The 8,931-nt window shown below is 56.2% G+C and overlaps 1 long non-coding RNA gene across 2 annotated transcripts; it reads right to left on the bottom strand.

The window, feature by feature from the left end:
• Window positions 1–895: 895 nt before the first annotated feature.
• On the bottom strand, window positions 896–6,464 carry LOC139005871 (uncharacterized). 2 transcript variants are annotated; one of them, XR_011470711.1, is made up of 5 exons: window positions 6,201–6,464; window positions 5,824–5,931; window positions 3,980–4,350; window positions 1,152–1,211; window positions 896–1,058 (listed from the first exon to the last, which is right to left on the bottom strand). It is a non-coding gene; the product is annotated as an uncharacterized lncRNA (long non-coding RNA). The 2 variants fall into 2 exon arrangements; XR_011470710.1 differs by having other exon boundaries at window positions 896–1,211.
• Between the last annotated feature and the right edge of the window lie 2,467 nt (window positions 6,465–8,931).

Genomic DNA, 8,931 nt, shown 5'->3' with positions numbered 1-8,931 from the left:
AAATGAACCCTGACCTCCTGGTTCATAGGTCGAAGCTCAACCAAGGAGCCATGCGGGCTGGGCTACCATTCACTCTGTATGGAAACAATGGTAAGGAATGCAGGGGTGGTTACCAGGGGCCGACAGAAAACCAACAGTCACAGCCCCCACACTGTGGGGAAGTACAATCCAGGCCACTCATTTTCCGTGGATCGGGGTCAGTGTTGTCTCGGTTGTTTACAGCACATGATTGTTTTTGTGAATAAAACCTACAGCAGGAAGGTGTAGCAGGTGCTCTGGCTCAGTTGGCTTCTGCCTATGGGTGTCTCCTGGGCTGAGGTCATGCAGGACTGTGGTCACCGCGCCCCATAGCGGTCACCACGCCCCGAGGGCCCTGGGTTCCAGGACGGATCTACCCCTCCTGCCCCATTTGGTATTTTCTGCCAATGCAGGTGTTACCCAGGAAACCGAGCATAACCAGGCCCTGGGGGTGTGAACAAGAACGACAGTGAGAGCAGTAGGAATGGGCAGCACCGTTCAGCCCTCGCATCTGTTGATTCCTTTCTAGACATGAACGTATTAAACCCTCCAGTCCGCTGGGGTTGTGACCACTGACCTTTCCTACATAACAGGAGGGCAGCTACATGCCATGTCCAGGTCGACCCTTCCAGGTGGAGGCACAGAAGTGCAATCCACTCTGTCTGACTGGGGGGCTGGCTCACCTCCCAGGGGCCTCTCCCCGGTCTGGGGACTGGATGCATGCCCGAGCTGGGCAGGTGCCACTCCACCTGTTCCCATCTTTTCTCTCTGTCCTGGCACAGAGGGGCCAGACCCAACCTATGGAGCTGTTAACGTAGAAAACATTCAAACCTGGGAAGAATTTTTTGTGAGTTTATTTGAGCCAAACTGTCAACAATTGCCGGGAAGCAGCATCTCAACGGATTGGGATAAGGCTCCAGAGAATGGCGGGTTTTCACCTTGTTTTACACATTACAATCAGAGGAGGGGACGTAGGTGGGTTACAGGAACTCCACTGGTGATGGATTAGACAGGCGGGAAGAAGCAAACTGGGGAAACCCCTGGGATTGGATAAAAGTAAAAAGATAGACACACACTTACTAGTAGGTGGGTGCAGGACAGTTAACAGTCAAAGTTAACATGATAACAATCACCATGAAGGAATTTGTGGTCTCCATCCTGGCTCCATGGATCCAGCTGGTGCTCTCATGGATCTGGAAAAAGGAAAGTTACAAGTTACCTCACATCCCATAGAGGTGTTATCCTAGATGCAAAAAGACAACAGGCTCAGTAAAGATTGAAAATTGATCTTTGTCAGGGAAGATATTGGCCTAGGATGTGACTACCCATATAAACTGCTTTTTAATTAAAGGTTTTTATTTCAGACCATCCTGTGTGGTCACTTTAGGTCGCTGAGTTTGCAAGGTCGCCGAGTTTGCAAGGTCACCACACAGGCCTCCCCTGAGCTGGTCAGATCAGCATGTGGCTCTTTTTTCGTCCACAGACCCAAGACTGGCTCTGGGAACAGTGCTGACCTGGGCCTGGAACTGGCCCGATCCAGGGAAAAGAATGTGTCACTTGAGTGAGCAGGTGGGGCCCGAGGCAGGTGCTACCCGCAGAGCCCTCTCCACCCGGAACTCACGCTCCAATAAACTCCCGACACAAACAGCTCCTGCCTCCGGGCAGCCCGGCCACGCGGCCTGTGTGACCTGGAGCCCAGCCTCCGAAGACGTGACCCAGATAGGCGGTCACCAAGGTCGAGTGCAAGTGAGAGAACAGGGAGACGTGTGGGAGTCGCCCCCAGTCTTTCTGGGCCATGTCAGCCTCCAAACAACACAGGAGCCGAATCATCACATAGACTAACCATGGACCAGTGGACAGAGCTAAGAGGTCTCGGCTGTCTGCCCCTCACTCCTCCATTCTGGAGTGAAGGCTGGTACACCAGGTGCTTTCAGGCTCTGCTTCTCTGCACCACACGTGCGAACGTGCCCACCTGGAACATGGTACCAGGGGAGACACATGCTAGCTGGGCCTGGACGCTGCCCAGCACGTGTTCAGGCACCCCCCTCGGCCACTCCCCACTTCTCACAGTACGTCTGACCCTCTCCACTGTCCTCAAGCCCTCCAGCCGCCTTCCTGGTCACGCTCCGGAAAGGGCCTCCTCTCATAGCTGACAGGAACGGGACAGCAAGAGAGCAGTCAGCCCGGCCGGTGTGGCTCAGTGGTTGAGCATCAACCTAAGAGCCAGGAGGGCCTGCTTTGATTCCTGGTCGGGGACTAGTCTCTCGGGAACCATAGAAACCATAGAAACTTCCTAGGAACACACGTCTGTTGTGTACAAAGAAGCTCCAGACCAGAGGTCAGCGGGTAGAGCAAATGAAACAGCGATGAGCCTGGCCTGCGTGGCTCAGTGGTTGAGTGTCGACCTATGAACCAGGAGGTCACAGTTCAATTCCCAGTCAGGGTACATGCTCTGGTTATGGGCTGGTGCGTGCAGGAGGCAGCCCATCAATGATTCTCTCTCATCATGGATGTTTCTATCTTTCTCTCCCTCTCCCTTCCTCTCTCAAATCAGTAACAATATATATTTTTTAATATATTTTATTGATTTTTTACAGAAGGAAGGGAGAGGGATAGAGAGTTAGAAACATCGATGAGAGAGAAACATCGATCAGCTGCCTCCTGCACACCCCCTACTGGGGATGTGCCCACAACCAAGGTCCATGCCCTTGACCAGAATCAAACCTGGGACCCTTTAGTCCACAGGCCGACACTCTATCCACTGAGCCAATCCGGTTAGGGCAGTAACAATATATTTTAAAACAAGAAAAGAAAGAAAGGCTGATGTTGGCCAATGGAGGAGAAAGTTCCCTGCAGAAGCGAGAGTGAGAGAGCAGCCTTCCTGGTGAAACTGCTTCCACGGGTTCCATGAAACAGCTGCTCGGCTGTTCCCGGGGGGAGGGTACTCTGAGGCCGGCTTGCTGGCAGCTGGCTTGCTGGTCGCTGCTGCCTGAGGCCCCTTGTCACGACCCTCTGAGCCACTTCCACCCAGGGGCCTGGGCATGAGCCCCTTCTCCAGAACTTCTCCAGGACTCATCAGATCTCCCAACCTGTCGGGGAGGGGGGTGATAGAGCAGCTCAGGTGCCAGCTCAGGGCTCCAGGCCAGAGCTCCCCCCCCCTCAGCTGAATGGGGAGTGTGTCCACCTGACACGCAGAGGCAGGTGAACCACAGGAGGGGCTGCTTGTCAGAATTTCCCTGATTGCGACACACCCCACAGATCTGTCCCTGAGGTTGCGCAACCCTCTCCCCTATAAAGAGGGAGGCGCTGTGGCCTCTGGAATCTGTGGCTGGGCCTGCAAGCCTCCTCCTCCTCCTGCCCTCGCCCAGCCTGGCAGCCAGCATGAGGCTTCTCCACATCCTGCTGCTGCCTCTCTGCCTGCTCTTTGCCCAGGTGGGCCCAGGTGAGCTGGGGACCCTCGGGCACTGTGCCCAGGGCGGGGGACCAGGTGAAGGCAGCTGTGAGGACAGCTGTGCCCTGAGGGCAGAGGCTTCAGACAGAATCCCGGAGGCCCAGGGCTGATGGCTGGCTGTGGGCTGCCCCTGGGTCTGCCTGCCGCCCTCTGACCCCCTATGGGGAGTCTGCAGGGTGAATGCCCCAGGGCCTGAGCCCAGCTGCTGGACCTGAGGGCTCATGCCCGGCTCCCTGTCTGACCCCTAGGGCTCCATGCCCTCTGCCTTGGCAGCTGCCAGTGCCTCCCAGCCCCATCAGGTCTTGGGCATCTAGAAAGGACCCTCCGTGGGGCCACCGACTCCACCTGCGAGATGGCCCCTCGCCAGGGAGGCCGGCTTCCTGTGCCGCTGCCAGGGGCGCAGGCTGCCAGCCCCAGGTCTCCTGGGTCACGGGGTGGGGCCTCCCAGGTGCCTGGGTGTAAGCAGGTGCTGCCCGCCCTGCCCACAGGCAGCTCACGGCCGTGACTCACCTGTGCTGGCAGTCAGGGCCCAAGGGCGGCTGAGACCTCCCCTGCGAAGCCCTTCACGCTCTGCTGGCTGGGACACCTCCCCAGGAGATGCCAGCTCCTCTCGTCAAAGCAGCCAGGTCCTGAGTCAGACAAGGCGGGACCTTCGGGAGGAATCTGGGAACACGTTTCACCCGGGCCTGTCCCTCACTCGCTCTGGCCTGGAGCACGACGCACTCTCTGGTGTTGGTCTCCTCTGTGAAACCAGGGGGCGGGGGCTCTGAGGTACCCCAGCTCTGAAATGCTCTGAAAGATCCAATCCTGCTCCTCTCCAGGCCGTCATTTTGTCAGACAGATGTGACGGCTTTACTCCGGTTATGCCTCGGTGTGCCCATCTGGAAAGTGGGTGGGAAAGTTTTCTAACGCAGAGGTTTTAATGTTGCTGGTGGGAAACCTTGGAGAGGTGGGCAAATCCCATCAGAGACTTGTCTTTTCTCAAAAGAACATTCTCTCCTGCTCGGCCAGGGCGGGCCCTGTATGGGCGTGCATGTGTTGTGACACCCTGATTTGCGCGCTCACGGGCGTGTGTGTGTGTGTGCGCGTGTTTGCACATGTGTGCATATATGTGTGTGAGCATGTTTGCACGCGTGTGTGCTCGTGTTTGCACATGTGTCCATGTGTGTGTGCCTGTGTGTGTGCATGTGTGTGTGTGTGTGTGTGTGTGTATGGAGTAGCCGTATAGCATCTCTCAAGGAGTTCAGCTCAGACTCAGAGAGTCCGAATGCTGCGTTGTCGAAAACACCAGTGCTCCCCACGATGCAGGAGCAGTGTCCTGACTCATCCCTCTGACGGAAGCACTAGCTGAGCCCTGCCCCGTGGCCCATGGGTTGGAGCACCGTCCTGTGCACCTAAAGGTTGTGGGTTTGATTCCTGGGCATACCTAGGTTGCAGGTTTGATTCTTGGTCTGGGTGCATTTGGGAGGCAACAGATCCATGTTTCTCTCCCTCTCTCCCTCTCTCTCTATCTCACTATCTCTCTATATCTCTCTATCTCTCCATCTCTCGATTTCTCTATCTCTCTATCTCTCTCAAAAAATCAACAGAAACATATTCTCGGTTGAGGATTAAAAAATCAATCAATAAAGCAGGAGCTGACACTGTGGAGCAGGTAGTAAATTCAGGATTAGCTCAGATACTCCCAGGCAGTCTCCTCCGACAACACGTCAATCCTTCTGCACAAACCAGCCTGTCCATGGTCCTCAGAATGGGGACGGGACGCCTCAGGAAGGCCCCTGCCTTGGGGGTAGTGGCTGTTCTGCAAGGGGAAGAGCTGTGCTCACCGCCAGCTCCGGGCTGAGGCTGGGGGGCTCTGGTCACCTTGGGGCCCTGCAGGCACCACGTCGCCTGCGCTGCAACCTCTGTGTGAGATGTTCCTGCTGGGGACGGGGCCACAGGAAAGGCCGTACCTACACAACTATCCTCACGGGAATGTGTGTGCCGTCTGAACGAGGTTGGGAGGGGTGTGGGGGACAATGAACCTCCCCCCCCCCCGTGCCTTTGCCTGCAATCCTAAACCCCACAGTCTCTGCTTGACTCCCTGGGCCGTGGGCTGGGTGTTCCTGTGATGTTGGTGCCATGGTCCTGGCTGTGTGGTTGTTAGGGTGGCTGCTGCCCCTATTCCAGTCGCTGCCATGGGGGCATGGACGGCTGTGGGATCCACATGATCACCAGGTCCGAGCTCAGTGCAGAGAGGGAGCCTGCTGCTTCCGGCTCTGCGGGGTCCCTGCCGCACCCCTGGCTGACTTGGGTCCCCCAGTGGGCTCAGCCCATCCCTCTCCTGGAAGGGCCATCAGAGCTCATTTAGTCACCTGGTGGGCTCCCAGGTGGGGAAACCGAGGCATGCAGGAGTGGGGCAAAGGAGAGCTGCAGTCACGGCCGGAGACCACAACACTCCTGTTCGTAGTTTTCCTCTCTCTCTGAAAAAAACACACAAAACAAAACAAAACAAAACAAAATATATATATGCATTGCCCACATTTATTTCATAAAAGTGGTCTTTCTGTGAGGATAGAATGATGTCAGAATGACACAGTGACCTGGGTCCCTGAATCGGCTCTTCAGGAACCTAGCCCAGGTGTCTAGAAAGTAAGGCCATTTGAGGCTGCCCTGGCTGGTATATCAGTGGTTAGAGCACCAGTCAGCACACCACAGGGTTGTGGGTTTGATTCCTGGTCAAGGGCCTTACCTGGGTTGCAGGTTCGATCCCTGCCTCCTGTAATGGCGTGTGGGGGAGGCAACCAGCTGATGTTTCTCTCTCACATCAATGCTTCTCTCTCTCTCCCTTCCACTATCTCTGAAAAGCAATGGAAAAAATATCCTTGGGTGAGGATTCACAAAAAGAAAGAAAGGAAAAAGCAGTCTGCGGCTGTCCACTCTCTGCTTCAGCCAATCTTTAGCTCACAGCTCCTATGCGCAGGCCCTGCCTCGGGGGAGGAGACACACGGGAGAACACAGCCCTGACCTGGTGACTCTACATGGTAGAAGCTGGGCTGGGGAGGCTGGGGAGGAGCAGGGTTGTATAATTAATTACCTAATGACATCGTGTTGTGAAACACCGCCCAGGGCAGGGTGCTGAGGGCGCACGTGACTGTGGGTGGGAGGCGACCTGGCCTGGCAGGCCAGGAAGGCTTCCTGGAGGAAGCTGAGAAGCAAAGGAGAGTGGGAGTGATTTTGGTGTTCACGGTATTTTTTAAAAAGTAAAATTGAATTCCTCTCGGCATTTAAAAATCAGGATTTGTCCCAGACAATTTAGATTTTTTTATCTTCTCTTACAAAGACAAACAATGTGGCAACAGTGAGCTGCAGCTGAACAGGGCTGCTGGTCCAGCTGAACTGGCTCCCCAGGTTGCCACAGGCCCCACCACTCCCTGTCGCCTCTCCTCAGCCCACAGCACAGATGTGTACCATCTGCCAGCTGCTGAGGGCGACGGAATTTACAGTCCTCATTGACAGTGAGATTGGGGGTGGGGGGGGGGGGGTGGGCAGGATCAATCCAGACCCAGAGACATCTGGTGGGGAAGCCACAGAGGAGAGGAAAAAACACACAACAGCAGCTCTCACTTTTTTGTTTGTTTGTTTTTTGTTGTTAATCCTCACCCAAGGATATTTTTCCATTGATTTTTAGGGAGAGTGGAAGGGAGGGGGAGAGACACATTGATGTGAGAGACACAGCAATTGGTTGCCTCCTGCACACACCCGACCTGACCCGGGATGCAGCCTGCAAACCAGGTACATGCCCTTGGCCAGAATCAGCCTGAGACCCTTCAGTCCTTGGGCTGATGCTCTATTCACTGAACCACACTGGCCAGGGCTCACTTTTAATTTCAGCCTCACAGCCCTCGAGGGAGAAGGAACAATCTCGAACTCCCTTCTGTGGGTCAATGACAGCCAGAGGCCCGTGGTCGGTCACAGGCAGAGTGAGGACTGAGAGCCAGGCATCTACTCAGTGCGGCGCCCCCTGCCTCTCAGGCGCACAGTGAGCCCAGAGCAGGTCCAGCGAGGCCTTAGGGGGCATCTGGGTTCCGGTGAGCCCGGAGGGTTTATAAACTGGGAGATGGACAAACCAGAAGTGGCTTCAGAGGCCAGTGGCTGCAGCGTGGAGGCGGAGGAGATGAGTGTGAGGAGGGGGCAGCGGGGACAGCGCTCCCTTAAATAGAGACCTCCCTCTCCAGCCCCACTTTTCCTGGGCGCCCAGCAGCTCCCAGGAGGAAGGCATTGGTCCTTCCCTGCAATTCCTGTTTTTTTTCTATCTGTGTTTTTAAAATATATTGTTAATGGTTTCAGAGAGGAAGGGGGAGAGAGATAGAAACACCCATGATGAGAGAGAATCATGGATCCCCTGCCTCCTCCTTGACCAGTGCGGGTTGCGCAGGGCTGCCGCTTCTCAGATGTGGGTGGTCTGCTCCTGTGGCTGCTGCTCCTTGGACGGGAGCAGGCCACTCACCCAGCTGCTGCTTGTCAGACAGGTGCAGGCTGCATGTGGCTGCTGCTCCTCGGACCAGTGCGGACTGCGCAGGGCTGCCGCTCCTCAGATGTGGGTGGTTTGCTCCTGTGGCGGCTGCTCCTCGGACTGGGGTGGGCTGCTTGGGCAGCTACTGCTACTCAAATGGGGGCGGGCTGCTCACGGCGCTACTGTTCCTCATATGGGGGTGGTCTGCTCACACAGCTGCTGCTCCCTGGACAGGGGCAGAGTGTGGGCTGCGAAGCTGCTGCTCCATGGACAGGGGCAGGCTGCGTGAGGCTTCTGATCTTAGGCCTGGGGCGGGCTGCTTGCGGGGCTGCTGCTCCTTGGACAGGAGTGGACTGCTCACGTGTCTGCTGCTTGCGTGGTTGCAGTGCCCTGGGCTAAGGAGTTGGGCCAGTCAGAGGGGAGCACGCTTCAGAACTCACAGGAGCCTGTGCCCAGGGTGGCTGGAGACTCGTTGACCGTGAGACCACAGCCGAGGTAGCAGGTCCCTGGTGGCTGTAGAGTCCCAGGTGTTATATGAGGGCACCCTGGGTGGAGGTGAGGCTGGGCTCCCAGTTACTGCAGCTCTCCCCTTCGAAAGGGAGGCCTCTGAGGACGAGCCAGCCTCCCGGTCCTGTTTACAACGGTAGCAGAAGCTGCCTAGTTAGGCTGATGGTTAGCCTGCCCCAAAGGTCCTGCCGGGTCTAACTGTGCCTCACTCACACACACACACACACGTCCCACATGACCACACACTCCTCTTTTGGTCCTTCACTGACTCACGCTCTCTCCCTCACTGCCGCCTTCTTTCTGCCTCTGTAGTTGGGTCTGGGGTGTTATTGACCCATTCATGGATGGAGTTTCCTCTCCAGGTGTCTGGTTATGAGGCTCCCTCTCTAGCACCTGGTCAGACGGGATAAAATCCACCTCGACAAGACACTGCACAAAGGGACCAAAGCACGAATGTACT

The sequence above is a fragment of the Myotis yumanensis genome, unplaced genomic scaffold (genome assembly GCF_028538775.1).
Source record: "Myotis yumanensis isolate MYYU_CA2020_CCGP unplaced genomic scaffold, mMyoYum1.0.hap1 SCAF_3, whole genome shotgun sequence".
In the NCBI taxonomy this organism is placed as follows: Eukaryota; Metazoa; Chordata; class Mammalia; order Chiroptera; family Vespertilionidae; genus Myotis; species Myotis yumanensis.
The sequence above is the reverse complement of the archived record's forward strand: the minus strand, read 5'-3'. Positions and strand labels throughout refer to the sequence as shown.